Source organism: Ochotona curzoniae, unplaced genomic scaffold (assembly GCF_017591425.1).
Source record: "Ochotona curzoniae isolate NIBS_2020 unplaced genomic scaffold, NIBS_Ocur_1.0 scaffold_4506, whole genome shotgun sequence".
Lineage (NCBI taxonomy): Eukaryota > Metazoa > Chordata > Mammalia > Lagomorpha > Ochotonidae > Ochotona > Ochotona curzoniae.
The window spans coordinates 29,651,790-29,664,026 of NW_024467119.1; the positions used below are offsets into that span (position 1 = coordinate 29,651,790).

A 12,237-nucleotide genomic window follows, 5' to 3' on the forward strand; every position below is an offset into this window, starting at 1 on the left:
GAGGTGTAAACTCTATTTAGTCCAGTAGGTACCAGAGTGTATCAGATAGGTACACTCTCAGAATTTGAAATTTGTTATGTTGGTGAGAATATTGGAGATGTGCTATTTGAAAAATTAGCTAATGAAAGTTTGTGGATTCACTAATAGTCTAGAGTTAATGAGACTGCAATGCCAGAAATCCTTTAACATGGGGTTGAGAGAAAGGAAACTGGTCCATTATGTCCTCCCTCCTTGGCCACCCACTAACTTCCTGGGGAGGCCATTCACAGAGGCAACAGGGAACGCCTTAGGCAGGCAGGTGTCAACCTCATTCAAGAGCTCTGTAGATCAGACAGTGGTGGACAAGGCAATGACAGAAATGTGTGAGTGTGGCCCAGGCGTGAAAAGGGAAGTCAAGCATGTTCAAGGCCAGGTGGGACTGTGTCAGTGTCACAGACAATGGAGTCAACTCTCCCAAGTCACAGAGATGCAGCTATAATTGGACTGCTCTGACTTGCTGTGCCCTGTGGCCAGGAGGTGCCAAGAAATCAGAAACTGACCTCTTCCTGAGATACTGCTTGACATATGGAAGTAGGAAAAATTATCTAGATCTGTTAGGGCAGAACTCTAATCCCGATTCCCAATGGGCCTTGGACTTAATACCCATAACCTGAGCCAGTTTCAGGTCTGGGAGCTCCTAGGTGCCAATGGGAAAAGTTCCTGAAATATGGCCACTGATGCATACCACGGGTCTTCCTCTAGGCCAATGCTTTTGGACCTAGGCACTAGTGACATGGTGGACTGACATTTCTTTGCTGTGGGGGGTCCTCCTGCATATTTTGGAAGACTTAGCAACATATCTGGTCTCAACACACTGAATCCCAGAAGCATCTCTATTTGTTAGTTGTGACAACTGAAGGTTTTCTCAAATAGGGTAACCATATTTAGCAACTAAAAGTACTTATTAATTTGGGATTTAGAGTTCAAATTATTGGGTGGAACATATTTATGCCACAAATTATTTGTTGTATTCATGAATCAAAAAATCATGTCATAAACCATAAATATGTATCATTTGATATGTTTACATATTTTCATTTTTAAAAGTACACATTTATCTTGAAAGTTAATTAACACATTGTGTGTTACCAGATTCAGAGTGGCAAGTTGTGGAAGTGAGCAGACAGATGGAGGCTTGGTGTGACAGGTGACAATGGTCCCTCATGTGGAGTACCAGCTGTTATGGTTGGGAAGCAGCAAATGGAATCTTCCAAACTGCCTTTTTTTCTACCAAGAACCCACAGTTAATACAAGCTATACATCCCTAATACAAACATTTAAAATCCCAAATGCTCAAAACTCCAAAACTTTTAAGCATTGCTATGATGCCACAAGTAGAAAATTCCATACCTGACTACATGGGATGCAATGTACTAAAACTACAGATATTCTAAAAATATTGTATAATAGAAGGTATTATATGTGTAGAAGATACACACTGAAATGTAAATTAATTTCATGTTAAACCTTTAACTTTTTATACTATGTGTTACCTGTCTCCGCACCCCCTCTCTAAGTGGTGAGCTTCGTAAGAGAAACAATTTACTATTTCATCCACCATTTTATCTCTGCCACCTAAGATGGCACCTGAAACACAGCATGGGATCAGTCAATATTTATTTTTTTTTTCAAAAGATCTGTTTATTTTTATTGGAAAGGCAGATTTACAGAGAGAAGGAAAGACAGAGAGAAAGATCTACCATCTACTGCTTCACTCCCCAATTGGCTGCAATTGATCCGAAGCCAGGAGCCAGGAGCTTCTTCCGTGTCTCCCATGTGGGCACAGGGTCTCAAGGCTTTGGGCCATCTTCCTCTGCCTTCCAAGACCTCAAACAGGGAACTGAATGGAAATTAGAGCAGCCGGATACAAACTGCTGCCAGTATGGAATCCCAGCGCATGCAAGACGAGGAGTTTAACCACTAGGCAACCGCACCAGGTCCCAGTGAATATTTCTTAATTGACTTGGGTGAATATCGTGAAAGTTCTTGGAGAAGGATGCACAGGCATCCTTAATCTGCCTCCCTTACCTACAACAAGAGCTATTTGGAAAACATTTTCCATGGAAGGCCAGAGAGTGAATACTTCAAGGAGAGGCCCTGGCCTCACAGTTAAACTTCCCCCTGTGATGCCTACATCACATGAAAGTCAGACTGCCAGAGTTTCAGTCTTGGCTCTACATCCAATTCCAGCCTCCTCTTCATGTGCACCCTGGGAGAGAGCAGATGGTGGTTCCTGGGTTGAGCTCTGCCACCCGCTTGGGAGACCCAGGTGGAGTTCCTCACTTGTGGGTTTCACCTGGCCCAGCCTTAGCTTTTGCAGTCATTGGTGAGTAAGCTAGTAGATAGGTGATCTCTCTCTCTTTCAAATAAATGCTATTAAATAAGTAAATAAAGGTTTGTGGACCATGGAATCTCGGTCACAGCCACTCCAGCCTCCTCTTGTAGCATGAGAGCATCCACACAGAGGCAGTGAAGTGGTGGCTGGGTAATGCATAGACAGGGAATGGGATGTTGAAATCCTGAGGTTTGGGAGCCTGTGTTGGAGTTGATGAAGTTGGCAAGGGGAAATATTTTTCACAAATATGCTTGATTTATTTTTCTGCGCATCCTCTTCTCTTCACTCTCACAGTCAGTGCTGCTGAAGTTAGGTTTTCGTCAAACTGATTTTTGAATATTGCGCAAATGCACCCAGAGTGTATTTACAATTATGACCTCCAGATGGAGCCCTTTCTTTTTTGCATAAGTTCATATTTTTATACTTATGTATTTATTTACTTGAGAGAGAAAAAGAGCAAGAGCAAGAGATCTCCCATCTAGTCCACTCCTCAAATACATGTAACTGCTGAGCCAAAGCCAGGGGCTGGGAACTCCATCCCGGTCTCCACATAAGTGGTAGGGGCTCAAGTACTTGAACCAGCATTTATTCCATCACAGGCAGCATCTTAGCAGAAGTTGAATTGGAAACAGAGCCAGAACTCAAATGTAGAAACCTGGATATGGGATGCAGGCATCCCAAGCAGCATCTTACTGTTCCAAACACTTTTCCCAATAGTAAGCTGGCTATTTGTTAAACATTTACTTGTGAAGACAATAAAGTGTTAGGGCACAGGTTCGAATTAGGCAAAGGACCTCTCCCTGGAACTTTATATCCTAATGGATAAAGAAGACAGATAGTAAATATTAAATGTATGAATGATTTCAGATAACAATATGTCCTACAGGAAATTACATATAGTAGTGGGAAAGCTTCCATGAGGAGACTGTATTCGAACAGTGAACTAAAGAATAAGTAAGAGCCAGCCATGAAAATGCCTCGGAGTAGAATTATTCTATTTTTTCTGTCATGCAAAATATGTGTAACATAAAATGTACCATTCTAATAGATATAAATTTGGAAGATACAATGAGAGAGATCTTTCATCTACTGATCCACTCCCCAAATGCCCAGAACAGCTGTGGTTGAGTCAGGCTGGAGCCTGGAGCCTGTAATTCCATCCAAGTCTCCCACATGTGTGGTAAGAACCCAAGTATTTGAGTCATTGTTGCTGCCTCCCAGGCACACTGGCTAGAGGCTGGACCAGAAGTGGAGGCAGGACTCAATCTCAGGTACTTCATTGTGGATGCAAATGCCCAAACAGCAGCTTAACCCATTATGCCACTATGCCTGTCCCCATCTACTCATTTTTTAACCATGCTAAAACCAGGAGCTGGGAGCTCCCCCACATAGATGGTAGGGACTCAATACTTGGATGGTTAGCAGGTGCTGAGTCAAGGTAGAGCAGCACACAGCCATTAAAAAGAATGAATTTCTACCATTTGCAAATGGATGGTCCCAACTAGAGACCATTATGCTCAGTGAAATAAGTCAATCCCAAAAGGACAAATACCATATGTTCTCTCTGATATAAGGCAGCCTTCATGCAAATTGAAAGATCAATAACCCTTTCCATACTCTTTTTGCTGCAACCCAAGTATTTTGATATTTTTGTTTTTATTTTCATTTCTTCCAAATAGTTTATTTTGTCAAATTCTTCACTGACTCGTAGATCACACAGTAGCATCATTTTACCCAAAGAGGCTTTTGTGTTTTCTTTTTCTTTTCTTCATCAATATGTTGGTTATTCAATAGCACGTTGTTTGACTCCATGGTGCTGTAAATTTTTTCTTTTAATTTCATTCGTGTTGTTGAATTCGTTTCATGGTTTCTCATTTGAAGGAAAGCATAGTGACAGCATAATGGAGACTATCATATCCAAATGTGAAGATACAATGCAATATGCATCTCTACTTCCAACTCAATGATGGACTCCCAATGAAACTGTTGGCTATATCTTGACAATAGGATGCTGGACTCTCTGGCATTATCTATGCCAGCAATGTCAGGACACACTTAAATAACAGAATGATGAACATATGACTATTTGTGAAGGGCTATACTATTGTAATAATATGGGGAAAATCACTTGGGGTTGGGAATTTGGGGAGAGTGTAGGGAAATCTGAGACCCTATGCAACTGTAACACAAAATTTTTAAAATAATAATAAAATTAAAAACTAAAAAAAGCAGAGCAGGTGGGATATAACTGATGCCCCAGTTCTATGAACTTGACTCTTGTAGATACTACTATAGAAAGCTCACATAAGCTCATATAATAATTGTCCTTATTATTGGTTTATTTTACTTAGCATGATATTTTTAAGACCTACCCCAGTTGTAATCCTTTTCCTTTTTAAGGTCTACTAATATCCCATCCTATGTATAAAACCCTATTTTGTTTATCCATTAATCTGTTGGTAAATGCTTGAGATGTTTCTACTCTTGACTTCTATGAGTAATGCAAGTGTAGGGCAGGCATTTGCCTAGTGGATGGAATGCTGGTTAAGATGCCTGCATCAGAACAGCCTGTGTGACATAGCAGGTTAAGTTGCCATTTGGACTACCTACAGCCCTTATTGGAATGCAGGTTCGAATTCTAACTCTTCTTCCAATCCAGCTCTCTGCTAAAGTGCCTGGGAAAGCACTCATATAGGATACCCTACAGGGTTCCTGGCTCATATCTTTAGCCTGGCCTGGCTCTGAATGTTGCAGCCATTTGGTGAGTGAACTAGTGGGTGGAAGATACAGCTCTCTGCATCTCTCCCTCTCTCTCTGTTCTGCCTTTCAAATACAATAAGTAATTTTTTAAAAAGATGCCCATGTACATATCAGAGTGTGTGGGTTGATTCCTGGCTCTACTTCCAGTTTTAGTTTTCTGCTAATGCAGGAAGACCTTGGGAAGCAGCAAATGATGGCTCAACGAGCTGGCTCCCTGTTTCCAAATGCATGTGGCCATGTCCTAAAAATCTTTATTCATAAAACTGTTGCCTTGCAGGAGCCGGGACCCCATATGGGCACCGGTTCATATCCTGAGTCCCCACTTCCCATCCAGCTCCCTGCTTGTGGTCTGGGAAGACAATAGAGGATAATCCCAAGCCTTAGGACCCTGCATCCACATGGGAGACCTGGAAGAAGCTCCTGGCTCCTGGCTCCTGGCTCCTGACTTCGGATTGTGTGGCTGTTGCAACCATTTGCGGGTGGGGGGGAATCAGTAGATGGAAGATCTTCCTCTCTGTCTCTCCTTCTCTGTATATCTAACTTTCCAATAAAAATAAATAAATCTTTAAAAAAAAAAGAAAAGAAAATTGTTGGGGGACAGCCTAAAACACAATCATTTTAGCCCTTGCCTGCACTGGAAGCCACATTTTTTTTTTTAACCTAAGGCTTGAAGGAAGTCCAGGATAGTGAGAGCAGAGGGCAATAAGGTATGAGAGGCAGGTCACACAGAGTCTTAGAGACCATAGGGGCTTGTGACATTCTCTCCTTTACCCAGCCCTTCACCAAGGGTCTATCAGGACCTGCCAGGCGCTGTGGCTGGATCCACATGGGAGTCAGCTCCTGGGCTCTCCGAGTTTCTGTTGTGTTTTGGATATTAGTTTGGGTGACCCTCAAAAGGTCCATGTGTTAAAGGCTAGACTCCCAAAAGTGTTGTTTTCAAGGAAGGATATTTATTCAACCTTCAATTTAAGATGATTAAAATTTGGGTTCTGTGCGATAGCCTGCTGGCTAAATCCTCACGTTGCAACTGCAGTAGAGGATGGCCCAAAACCTTGGACCCTGCACCCATGTGGGAGACCCGGAGGAAGCTCCTGGCTCCTAACTTCAGATCAGCTCAGCTCTGGCTGTTGCAGTCACTTGGGGCTTGAACCAGCAGATAGAACATTTTTCTCTCTGTCTCCTTCTCTCTATAAATTTGCCTTTTCAATAAAAATAGATGAATCTTTTAAAATAATAATTCATTTTTACTGTGTCAGGAAACAAAAGAAATCTATATTCAGCTAAAGGAGAAACATATTTTCCCTCCTCACAGTTCTTAGATGGCTATTGATGACGTCTCCTGTATCTAAGCTCAAATTAATTTCAGGAACATTTTAAAAAATTGTTTTGATGATAGTTTCTCAGCAGAAAGCCTCTCCATTCATTTCTCAAGAATTTCAGATAGTGTCAACTGACCACTGCAAAAATGGATACCCATTGTGTTGTTTTAATTTTTAGAAATTTATTTATTTACTTGGAAGAAGAGAGACAGAGAGTTTTTCCATCCACTGGCTCACTTCCCAAATGGTTGCAACAGCCAGGTCTGGGGCAGATTTTAAAGCCAAGAGCTTAATATATGTTTCTTCACAGGTGGCAGAGACCCAGAGCCTTGGGCAGTTTTGCGTTGTTTTTGCCACGCCATTATCAGGGAGCTAGATATGAAGTGGAACGGCCATTTATAAACCCAGGCAGTGCAGACAGTAGCTTTACCTGCTTCATTTTATTTTTATTGGAAAGTCAGATCTACAGAGAGAAAGAGATGCAGAAAGATCTTCCATCCGCTGGTTCACTCCCCAGGCCACCACAACACCTGGAGCTAAGCTTATCCAAAGCCAGGATTCAGGATCATTTTCCGGGACTCCCATGCAGGTGCAGTATCTCAAAGCACTGGGCCATTCTCCACTGTTTTTCCCACTGCCACGAGCAGGGAGCTGGATGGGAAGTGGAGCAGCTGGAATATGAACTGGTGGCAGTATAAGATTCTGGGCCTGCAAGGTAAGAATTTAGCTACTAGGCTGGGCTCTCTCCATTGTCTTTCTAAAGGCCTTATGGACTGTGTGTAAGCAGGCTGCTGGTGTAGCATAGAGGGGTCAGATAGCACTCGGCAATGGAAGAAGAGTCATGGTCTATCCCTGTGTGCATACAACAAACAACAAAGCCATTCCAACTAGCTTGTACCCAGCTGTGCTTTCTGGCAGCAGAAGATGAACTTAATGAGCTGTGAAGATTTGGAATACTTTAATTCAGGGAGGGGTTTTACATTTCTCCCCTGACAACTCCTATTGGCTGGGCTCCCATTGCTTTCCCAAATACCAATACATCTCAATTGTCCATACAGCTTCCCACAGTGTCACACAGCCAGCCATCATCTCCTGAGGGTGCTAGCAACAGTTTCTGGTATAATCCAACTCACTCACCTGAGAACTGTGATCATCCAACTGAGTCATTGTATGGGTTTCAGATTTGGGGTGGGAGGAGGGGCTCACCAGAGGAGGTTTTTTCCCTTACAGGCATTAGTCTAACAATTCTCATGTTGTTGACTGCCCAAACTAGAATATGGAAAGATCTTCCCAAGTTTGCAATCAATGCAATTTCACATACAGGATCAGTGACCGTTAGAAGAGTTTCCATTGTTGCATACTTGCTGGTGTTTTCAGAATATTCAGGAATCTGAACCTTGGCCATTGTGTTTGGACTACTGTCATCACTTCCTGTAGCTGTCATGGGAGAATGATCATGAGAACTTGAGGGGTTCCAAGAAATACAACTGCAGCTGAGCTTACTTGCCCCAGCATGCCACAGGCACTCCTGGCTGAGATTCCTTGACATCCCATGCCTCATACATCAGTACTATACAGCCTGCTGAACAGATTGCTAACGTTAGACCCATATGCATAGCAGCCAGCTTCACATTGGTAATGCTTATTTTGCTGCCCATTAGAGTTGCCTTACTAACCCATCAACTCTGTCCTCACATTTGGCTTTCCAATTCTTTCTTTTGGAGCTCTTTGGTCAAAAGAACATGAAACTAAAATCTGACCAAATTCAAGATGGGTCCAAATTACACATCAAACAGACCCACTATGTGGCTTCCAACTGCAGGGCAATGCCAATCCCTGCTTTTCACTTTTATCTCAGATCTTAACATGTGCTCACTAGAGCAGGTGGCCATCTACTGCCAATTGAAGTTGAAATGACATGGTGAAGATTGGCAGGGAGGTAAATGGGCTGGGTAAGTTAAAAATTTTGCCAGCAGCCCTGCAATTCCTTTATCTGTAAATACAGAAACACCCACCTTCCCAGGATACACCTGTGTCTCCTGTGTTATAATGACTACATGAAAATTAGATTTCACATGGAGGTGCCATAGAAATCCCAGAAGGTCCCACACATGCTAAGACCCCACTCAGCCAAGGCACTACCCTTTTTATCACAGAAGAGGCTGAGAATGGGCAGTACCTCTGCATACAGTCAAAGGCACTTCTCCCCTCTCTGTCTCCCTCCTGGAGGTGGCACTTTTGCCCACCCATGTGGGATTGCCCATATTAATGCCTGAAATATATGCTCACTCTCTCACTTTTGAATAAACCTGGCTGTCACCTTATTATGCCTCCACTTAGAATTCTTATCACTATGGGAAACAAGACCCTGGATTAAACATTAGGATACTGAGGTCCCATCAGATAGACATCAGGACTAAGACCCCTGTTGGTCTACCACTATGCTATTCCACTAGCCCATTCTTCCTCTGCATGCCTCTCCCTACTCTGAAGAGGGTGGCAGCATGGGGCTTACAATCCACTGGGACTCCCACCCGGGTGTTATGCTAGTAGTACTAAGAGAGTAGAAACTTCATCCAGTTACACTGTATGGAGGTGTGGGTTTAGGGACGTGATCAGGCTGGAATCAGCTATCAGGGAAGCCTGTGACTTGTGGTAAACACCTAGCCACATGTGCTCTCTCTTGCCTGTTCAGGACTCTGCCAGCAAGAACTTCATCACCAGGTGCCAAGCACTGAGACCACTGGTTTGCAGACTATGGCCCTCCAGAATTGTGAACCAAGATAACCCTTTGATCCTTATAATGTTAGCTTCTCTCAGGCATTTCCTTTTAGTAATAAACAGTTGACTGAGTCAAGGCATAAGCTGGGAATGTTTAACAGAAAACTAAACTGTGGGCTCCCTGCTTGGTGCTTTGTCATACTGCCCTAGTTCAAGACTGTATTACCCCTCTTTAGGACTATCTCAGAAACCCTTTCAAACAGGTTTCTGATTCAGCTTCTTCCAGACTAGCTTCCTCTTAGCAGAAAAACATGTTTCTAAAACACACAGAGATTGAAAACCATGTTGATGGCCTTTAATCTCTGACAAAGTCAAGTCTAAGCTCTGAGGACAATTTATTGCCAATATCCCAGCACTCATACACTCACTCTTTCTATCTTTCTCTCTCTCTCTCCCTCTCCCCCCTCCTCTATTTATCCCTCTCTCTGTCTCTGTCTCTCTCTCTCTCTCACACACACACATGAATAATATGTTCTGGTTAAACCTGATATAATACCTACATCAAAGAAGAACATTTTCTATCTGTGTGATTTCCTGTTTGCACTATTTCTAGGGTAAAGTATAATTACATGTTAGACATGACTTCATAAAGTAATAATTACAACAAAGTAATCCAGAGATACTTAGTCCCCAGTGATGTTAGTTTATTTAATCCTCACAGTTACCCTAAGAGGTAGGTGACATCATTATTCCATTTTACATATTAGGCAACTGAGTCCCCAGTGCAATAGCTTTTCTAGAATCCCACAGCTTATGCACATAATGGGGCATTATTGTAACTCACAAATTCTGGCTCCAAAATCCATATTATTAAGTACACTATGTCCTCTTACAAAACCATCACTCTATGTGTTCTCTTAAAATAGGATTAAAGCTGTGTCCTCTCTCTTGTTAAGTGTAGCTCTGGAGTAATAGCATCCTGGTCCCTTAGGTTAGAACTAGAAATGCCTATCTCCAGGCCCAGGACTGACCTACTGAATCAGGTTCCGTGGAGTTGGGGCTCCGGGAGCTGCATTTTAGCAAGTTTTGAGGATGAGAATGTTTGAGACATATTACTTTAAAATAATCTGTTCTGGAGAGTAATGGCCTTAATAGAGGGGAAACTTAGGACAGACACAGGAATAATTTTGAGAAAAGAAATGCCAGTATGATGCTTTCATACAAGGGTTTTAAATTCTGAAAGAAAAAACAAAAACAATACAGGGCCACATCCATATTGCAAAGATGCTGCCGCAGGAGAACAGGATCCACCTGTGCTCAAAGCAAACAAGCCTGAGTTGGCATCTGGCACAGCCACTAACCTGCTTTGCCACTTGGCAGACTGCTGGAGCCTTGGTTTCTTCATCAAAAGGTTAAACTAACAATCTCCTCGACCCATTGCCAGAATGGTTGTGGAAAACCAAGTAGGAGTACCTATGAGGCAATGCTTTCATACAGTGGCTAGGACAGCCTGCTGACCAAATTTCATTTTGCACTTTAAAACATAACTGTAGAATACACACCTATGTTTCCTCAGTCAACAGGATTTTGTGACTTAGGAGAACTCTGTTTTGTGTAGATTGTGGAAGCTATGCAGCTAGAGTGAAGACTTGTTCTGGGCTTGAAAGAAAGGGATCATCTAACCTGACAGTGGGTCAGCAAGTTGGCAGATTGGTAGTAAGAAATGAGCACATCTCTTGATTCATCTGTTGTTTCCAATTTCTGCCCCTAAACATTGAAACCTGAGGTAGCCTGCTCTGGGACAGGCTTTTACAGCTAGATAGCTTGCATTTGGCTTGTTGAGTGTATTAGTTGTTTTACAAAACTGCTCTGGTCATACCCCGTTGTAGAAGGGGATGTTGCATGAACTCTGGGACCCCATCTGTCTGGGAAGAGTTGATCAGCTCATCGTGGGCTTCACATGCCATGTGTTGAGTAGAATAACACAAGGAGCCCTTTAGCTCCTCTCCCATTTTCCCCACTGAGGAAGATACCAGCTCCCTGCCCTGCGGGAATGCCCATGTATGAGCTTTGCAGTTCCTATGTCAAGGCCAGCATATTTTATGTCTGTTGACCTGGGTCTTTCATCCATTCCTGGTCTGCACTCCCCTTTTCCTTTCTGTTCCCATCAGTAACAGACAGAATAGGAGCACATGTCCCCCTTGTAGTCATCTCTCCTGGGTCAGTGACAATTTCAGACACACATGTCTTATTGAGGATAGGGGAACACATTCCATTTAGACCTTCTCAGACCCCGCCTGTGTATTGATGGTATTGCTTGCTCAGACTGATGTTTAAAACCTTAACAGAACCAAAGGCCTCAGAGACTTTGATGCAGAATGGTTGAGAGGACAAGACCAGCTATTTTTCTAGCAAACATTATATTTTTTCAGTTGAAGCTAAAAAGTTCAAATGAGCTGCGATCACACAAGTTGAGGCATGATCTATGCAGCTAATACTAAACTTACAAGGAGATGTCTGGCTCTATTTAAAATAGCCATTTAACCTAAGGAAATCCACCCTCTCCCCCACCCCCACATCCTCTGTTACTTGGAACAACCTAGCCTTTCTAGTTAGGACCACAAAACTTGAAGACTCCATCACTTGGGGACATGGAGTTTCTTCTTAGCTACCCAGCATAAACCAGGTGCTCAGTTAGATATCCCCATTCTCCATTTCTCCATTTGCCATGCCATTGACAATCCCCAAACTTGCCTTGAAAAGCCAAAAGCTGCAGAGTGTAAGCTCTCATGAGTCAAGAAATGGACCACAGACCACAGCAAGAGAAATTCCCAGAGGAACTGCTAGGAGCACAGATTTCAGGCCTACCCCAGAGCATCCTGAGTTATGTAAGGCCCATTTTGCAACCTGGTCTCCCTGTGTGGCAAACATGCCTGCTGAAGGACCATATGTGGGACACGTTTGGGAAAGCACCTATCAAAAAGGAATTGGGGTTTTCTGCTCAGTATGAAGCTTTCTAAATACAAAACCAGACCAGCTCACCTCCGTTGAGGCATATGATGC

The 12,237-nt window shown here is 42.9% G+C and overlaps 1 protein-coding gene and 1 pseudogene across 1 annotated transcript in view; both read right to left on the reverse strand.

Annotated features, from left to right (window-relative positions):
• ABCG2 (ATP binding cassette subfamily G member 2 (Junior blood group)) overlaps window positions 1-12,237 on the reverse strand; it is a 113,133-nt gene that overhangs the window by 100,292 nt on the left and 604 nt on the right. The gene's annotated exons all lie outside the window — the stretch shown is intronic.
• On the reverse strand, window positions 7,118-9,657 carry LOC121147441 (annotated as a pseudogene).